Source organism: Ursus americanus, chromosome 6 (genome assembly GCF_024610735.1).
Source record: "Ursus americanus isolate L20-20 chromosome 6, mUrsAme1.1.p, whole genome shotgun sequence".
NCBI lineage: Eukaryota > Metazoa > Chordata > Mammalia > Carnivora > Ursidae > Ursus > Ursus americanus.
The window spans coordinates 83,424,176-83,431,222 of record NC_142132.1 but is presented as its reverse complement, the minus strand read 5'-3'; the positions used below and the strand labels follow the sequence as shown (position 1 = coordinate 83,431,222).

At 44.3% G+C, this 7,047-nt stretch overlaps 1 protein-coding gene across 6 annotated transcripts in view; it reads left to right on the top strand.

Moving 5' to 3' along the window:
• The first annotated feature begins 4,798 nt into the window (after nt 1-4,798).
• LGALS8 (galectin 8) overlaps nt 4,799-7,047 on the top strand; it is a 36,361-nt gene continuing 34,112 nt past the window's right edge. For 3 of the 6 annotated variants that reach the window (XM_087863182.1, XM_087863184.1, XM_087863186.1), the window contains exon 1: nt 4,799-5,444. The gene's annotated coding sequence lies outside the window, so the exon portion shown is untranslated. Of the gene's footprint in view, nt 5,483-7,047 lie in introns of all 6 variants that reach the window. The other 3 variants (XM_087863185.1, XM_087863183.1, XM_045802325.2) reach the window with 3 other exon arrangements.

Sequence of the window (7,047 nt, the reverse complement as noted above, 5' to 3'; positions counted from 1 at the left end):
CGACCTCTGGCAACCATTTATCATTTTTTTGTCACCAGTTTTGTGTTTTCCAGAATGTCATATGGTTGGAATCATACAGTATGTAGCTTTCTCAGCCTTCTTTCACTTAAAAATGTGCTATTAGGGTTTCTCCATGCCTTCTCATAACCTGACAGCTCATTTGTTTTTAGTGCCAATTATCTGGATGTAGCACAGTCTACTTATCCATCACCTACTGAAGGACATCTGGTTGCTTCCAAGTTTTGGCAGTTATGAATAAAGCTGCTGCAAACATCTGTATGCAGGTTTTCGTGTGAACATAAGCTCTCAGTTCCTTTGGGTGAATACCAAGGAATGTGACTGCTGGATCATCTGGTAGGAGGATGTTTAGCTTTGTAAGAAACTGCCGAACTGTCTTCGGAAGTGGCTGCACCATCTGCATTCCCACCAGCAGTGTATGAGAGTTTCCATTGCTCCACATCCTAACTAGAATTTTGGTGCTCTGGATTTTGGCAATTCTAATAGTACGTAACGTTACTTCATTGTAGTTTTAATTTGCATTTCCCTAATGACATGTGATGTGAAGCATTTTTTCATAGGCTTATTTGCCATCAGTCTATCTTCTTTAGTGAGGTGTCTGTTAAGGTCTTTGGTCCATTCTTTAATTGGGTTGTGTTTTTATTGAGTTTTAAGAGTTCTTTGTGTATTTTGGATGACAGTCCTTTATCAGAAGTGTCCTTTGCAAGTATTTTCTCCCAGTCTATGCCTTGTCCTCTCTTTCTCTTGACATCGTCTTTCACCACTGGAAGTTTTTATTTTTAATGAAGTCCAGCTTGTCAATTAATTTCTTTCATAGGTTGTGTCTTTGGTATTGGATCTAAAAAGGCATCACCATACCCAAGATCATCTAGGTTTTCTCCTTTGTTATTTTTGAGGAGTTTTGCCTTTGACATTTAGGCCTATGATCCATTTTGAGTTAATTTTTGTGAAGGGTGTAAGATCTGTGTCTAGTTTTATTTTTTGTATATGAATGTTCAGTTGTTTCAGCACCATTTGTTGAAAAAAACTGTATTTGCTCCTTTTTATTGCCTTTGCTCCTTTGTCAAAGACTAGTTAGCTATATTTATGTGAGTCTACTTCTGGGCTCTTTATTCTTTTCCTTTGATCTATTTGTCTATTCTTTCACCATTACCACACTTGATTACTGTAGCTTATACTAAGTCTTGAAGTCTGTTAGTGTCAGTCCTCCAACTTTGTTCATCTCCTTCAATATTGTGTTGGCTATTCCGGGTCTTTTGCTTCTCCATACAAAGATGTATGGCCATAGGACATCTTGTCGTACCGCAAAGCAAGGAAACTATCTAAGATTACCAGGTTGTGTCAAAAGAATCCAGAAGCTAACACAAAGGGCTTCCCTCTGAGGGGATAATGGGATAATTATGCATATCCTGTATGATGATAGAATAAATTATGGGATGATTTAAGTACCAGAAAAAAGAAGAAACAAAATCAAGTATAATAATATTCATCAATTCATAATGACCTCTAAAAAAACCAATTCATTGATTACCTTTTGTGGAGGCTAGGGAGTTGACTTAGTATTATGAAAATCTCTACATAAAGGGAAAGAATCCAGCACTTACTTTGCCTTTCCGGTGGAAACTTCACCTTGGGATCACTGAACCATATTTCCTTACACAAGAATTCCAACTCATAAACATAGAGGAATGATGGAATTGATAGAGCATTTTTCAGTTCCAGTGAAATAATGGACCTAGGCAATGACCATCAGTAGGTAGCTGCTAAAACAAAGCATTTGATCAAAACCTGATGAGAACTTTGCAATGGGTGAATCCGGCTAACATCATCTGAAATCACTGGCCAGTCTGGATAGCATAAAACGAAAAACTGGACATTAGGTGCCTCCTGATGACTTGAGATTGGAAGCACATATCACTAAGGAAATCTTCTGGCCAAAAATGTGAACCAGGGTCTTAGGAAACCTTTAAGTGTAACTACCAGTTTTTAAGTTTTCAGAGATTAAATGAAGTCTGACGATTTGAGCCAGTGGTGGGGAGGGAGTAGGCGCAGTGCAGATGAGACAAGATAGGCCATGTTGATAATTGCCAGAGCTGGACGATGAGTAAATGGAAATTCATCATGTCATCTCTCAACTGATGTGTATGTTTTTACATTTCCAAAATAAAAAGGGGTTTTAGTACGTAGACTCAATCACATTTTTCTACTTGAAAAAAACATCTGGATTTCTTGCTTGCTCTAACCTGTCTCAGAAATTCTTCCCCTGAGGTTTCCCTTGTGACTTTATTTTATAATGAGCTGTGTAAATACAAGCTAGAAGAGGATTAGCTATGCACAGGAAGGATTGGTTAAATATTCAGATTGGGTTGCTAAGGGAGGCCTTTTCAATTAGCAGTAATTGTGCCTCAGATAAACCTCATTGGCTATGAGCCTGCCACTGTGCAAAGCTGAGGGAGGGCTTTCAATCGCATTAAGAACCTCAGCTACTCTGCAGGAACAAAGATCCCAATGAGCGTTAACAGTTACTGACATCATTCTTTTAAATCATCATTATTTTAAAATGCGTATGCATAATTACTTATTGTCTAATTCCCACTAGATGTAAGCTCCAGGAAAGCTATATTTTTTTACCCATTGTATCTCTAGGGACTAAAATGTTACCTAGTATAATATACATATGAGTTCTAGTATTCTATTGTGTTTCCACTTTAAAAATTTACATAATTGCAGATACATTCTCATATAAAATAACAATAGGGTATTCCTTATTCTTTCGTTAACATACCATAGTCTGCCCAGCCTTTCAAGAAAAGTATTTTAGAAATAGGACAGCATCTCATTCTTTGAGCCATTGGGATGAACTGATTTAATTTACACTCCTCTGAAGATCTTTCACATCTTCAAGATTCTTTTATTTTATGACAAAACCATAGTTCTAGAAGCCTGTTTCTCACACCTGAAAAGACTGGATAAGGGACATGATCCTGTAGAACATAAGAGGTAAGCCTGATGAATCTGAGCACAGAGGGTCTGAAGGTTGGAAAAATAGGCTGAGTGCTCATGGGTGGTGCTAATACTGGGGTGTGAGAGAAATTAGTTCAAAGCAAGAGAATTCAAAGAAGAAATGAGTCCATTTACAGAGAGGGGGATATTCAGAAGAGCTTGATGGCACCAACCATGAAATTTTCCTGGCAAGTAGACCTTTGTATAAAAAATATAAGTGCTGTTGTTTCATGAAGAATGCACTCCTGGGGTACCTGGCTGACTCAGTCCGTAGAGCATACAACTCTTGATCTCCGGTTCATGAGTTCGAGCCCCACGTTGGGTATAGAGATTACTTAAAAAAATAATAATTAAAATAGTACACTCCTAAAGAGTGCATCATTTAAAATCTGTGTAATTCAGAACTAATTTTCTCACAGGACTAATGGAAAGCGGGTGTATGTTCTGAGAGCTCATAAATCTGTAACTATTGTGGCAGATTTTTTAATATTGCTTTTTTATGTATCATTATTCTCGGTCAAGGTTCTAGAGTTTTGACTTCTAAATGCACAGCATGATCTATCAAAGCAGTAATTTAAAGTTCTTTACAGTGTTTTAGCACACCTAACTTGTATTCCAAAATTACTGATTTGAGGCATATTTTCCCAGCCCTGGCACCACCAACCAATGCTTGGCGGTAAAACATTTTTAATTATAATAACAAAAACACAGCAACACAATAACAAGCAAAATCACCACCAGAAGTTCTTCCTACCTTTAAGCAAGACGGTTCACATCATTAACAAACTGTGGCAGGTATTTCCTCTTAAGGTGTTAATCCTACCATGTAGCAAGAGCATACAGTTTCCATTCATAAATTTTAGTATACTTACATTCCTTACCACTGTGCCTTTTCACAGTAGGCGTTCAGCATAGATTTGTACATTTTAAATGTTATAAAAACATATTGAGCTCATTGAACAAAACAGGGACTAATGAATGGGTTATTTCTAAGAACAGTTTCTCTGGTTTTGTCGACATTTTAATCCAGAATTACTTCACCAACACTGGATTTCTGGCTGGTTTACTTTGTCACATTTGCACCTAAATACTACTGAACAAAGAAATAGAGCACTGATGTGTATCGACTTCAACTTCTTTTGCAAAGGAGAGATGCTAAGCCCAGGCAAAAGCGTGTAGACATTCGATTGCTCCTCACCTCATCAATAACCTATTATTTCAACCTAACATTCAGTGCCCACCTCACGCGAAGCATCACATTGAGCGAGGGGAACATGTAAGACAAGTTCCTCTTTTCAACTTAAATCGAGTTGGATAAAACAACGCAGAGAAGGATAAGTGCAGATCCAAGGTAGTGCAGGCCATGGGTTAAATGCAGCTGTTTAAATTGGATCCTGAAGAGTGAATCAAACTTGGAAAATGGATAGGAGAAAGCGAGAAAAGGAACAGTAAATCGGAACGTGTGTTCACTGGTATGAGATTCGTAATGAATCCCTCCATTAAAAAAACAATAAAAACCGAAGCCACGGAAAAGAAAGCCCGAAGTGGCGACGCCAAAAACAGGTCCTTCGACACGAACGTGCATAAAAATCAAGTAGAGACAAGTAGGAACATGGATCTTTGCGGTGCCTCACGGCCAACGGAGGGCAAGCCCCCAGCTGTTCAGGGCGGCTGACGTAACTTTATTTGCATTTCCCTGTTTTTGCAGCGAATCAGCCGCCGGGGTGGGTCCTTGACCGAGAAATCGGTCGTTTCCTGCTCGTCGAAGCGCGCGTGCCTGCGCCCGGGGCTGCGGGCGTTCTTCCCCAGGGAGGCGTATAACGGAGAAAACTAATACGCGGAGTACTTGGCGGGCGGCGCGCGGCGGCTGCAGCCCCGTGTGGGAGTAGCCGACCGACGCCCCGCAGCCGGCCCAGCCCGCTCCCGCACCGCTCCACCGACGCCCCGGGGGCGTGCGGGCGGAAACGCGCGCAGCCGAGCGAGCACCGGTGTTCTCCTTTCCAGCCCATTTCCCCGCCCTTCCCGCCGGCCCCCGACGACGGGGCGGACGCGCTCGGGAACTCGTCAAGCACCCTCTGCGTCCGCCCCGCAGCCGGCCGGGCGCGGCCCCACCCCCGGGGACTGTGCGGAAGGCCTCGCTCGGGGGGACCCGCAGCAGCCGGGCCCCGAGCCCGCAGGGCCCCGAGCGCGCGCCGCACGCAGAGGCGGGGCCCGCGAACCAGGAAATGGAGGCGGGCTGACACCTCCGGCTTCCCGTAGTCCCCTCGTATCCCGGGCTACTGCTTAACGCGCTGCGGCAGAGGAAGCGTCCTGTGCGCCGGGCACCTGCGACGCCAGTCCCGGGGTGAGTCGGCCGGCGGCGCTTCGCCGGGGCAGCGCCAGACGAGGACGGGCTGCGGACGTCGCTGTCTCGGAGTCCGGAGGTCGGTGGCAGGGACGTGTCGGCGCCCTGGTCGCACAGGTCCTGCCCGCGGCCGCGCGGGGCGGGGTGGCGGGAAGCTCCCGGGAGGGACTGGGCGCGGGAGCGGCGGCCCTGCTGGCGGCGGCTGCGGACAGCGGGGGCCGCCCCGCCGCAGACCCTCGGGTCCCTGGCTGCCCTGGCACTTGCCGGCCCCCAGGCCGAGCCTCGGGTCCCCGGCTGCCCTGGCACCTGCCGGCCCCCACCCCCATCCTCTGCGCTCCCGCGCTCTGAAAACACGGCAGTTCAGCGTGCAGAGTCATGTCACTGCAGGGTGAAAAAGTTCGCGTGCCAGGGCCGCCGCCGTTGCTTTGACCCTAAAACACGATGATGGCTTTTCGTGAAGCGAGCGAACAGCCGGCCCCGTCCCCGTGCGTCCCCGTGGACACTGGGGCAGTGACTGGTTTCGTGCCGGCTCGGTTCACACGGGTCACTCTTGCTCACGATGTAAATTATGAATGTGGCTATGGCATCTCTGTGTCCCTCCTTTCTGCTCGTACTCGCCCTTCCTGCACTTTCGGAGCAGAAGGAAGCGTTTTAAGGTTTCGACTGATGTCCGAATTAATGACAGGCTGGGGTTACGGTTCGGTGGTGAACAGAGAGGGATGCGGTGCCTTGTTTTTCTCAATAGAAACTCGGAGATGTGGTTACTGCGTGCGGTCTAATGACAGAATTGGCGGAAGAGAATGTGGGAAGCTTCCCTTTCGTTTCTCTTTTAGTTCTGCTTGACGACTGAAGTCTTCCTGCAGCTGTTGAATGGGGTCTTCTCCCAGAGGAGTACTTCAATCTTTAAAGCTGTGGCTGATGCGAAGCGCGCACAGTCCTCCGCCACCCCATAGTTAATTTTTTTCTTTTTAAGCCACAAGGGAAACTATATCATTGATATTCAAGGCATTGGATTTTTTTTGTTTTGTTTTTTAAGCTTTTATTGATTTGTTTGAGAGAGACAGCTTGAGGGGAGGGACAGAGGGAGAGGGACAAGCAGACTGCCCGCTGAGCGGGGAGTCCAGATCAGGATCCCAGCCAGAGTCAGAGGCTTAACCGATGAGTCACCCAGGCGGCCCTGGATTTTTTTCTTTTTGACTTGTTTAATTTGGAGGAGGAAGAGCAATGCCTTCTATTAAAATAGGGGCAAAAATTTATAAAGCACTTACTATTCCATTGTTTTATTAATTCATTTAATCAGAACGAACCTGTGAGGTGAATGCTATTCTTATTCTTACTGTACAGATGACAAGAGTTAAATGAATATCTTTGGTAGTTGTACACGACTATTTACTGTTATTGTATTTTTAGTAATAAATTCCAAGTTAGATATTTTCTATGAATGTATTCTAAATTTATTATTTGGTTGTATTTCTGTTTGAGCAATTTCAGGACTTGGGTGGTAAAAAATAAAGGACAGGTAGTGCTAATTTAGCTTATGACAATTAACATCTTTCCTCTTACTGTTATTAAGTTGACTGCATGATCTGATAAACTTGTGTCTTTTTTATTAAAGAATAATTTACATATAATGTTGTATTAGTTTCAGATGTAACATTGAGTCAGTATTTATATGAAGTTTA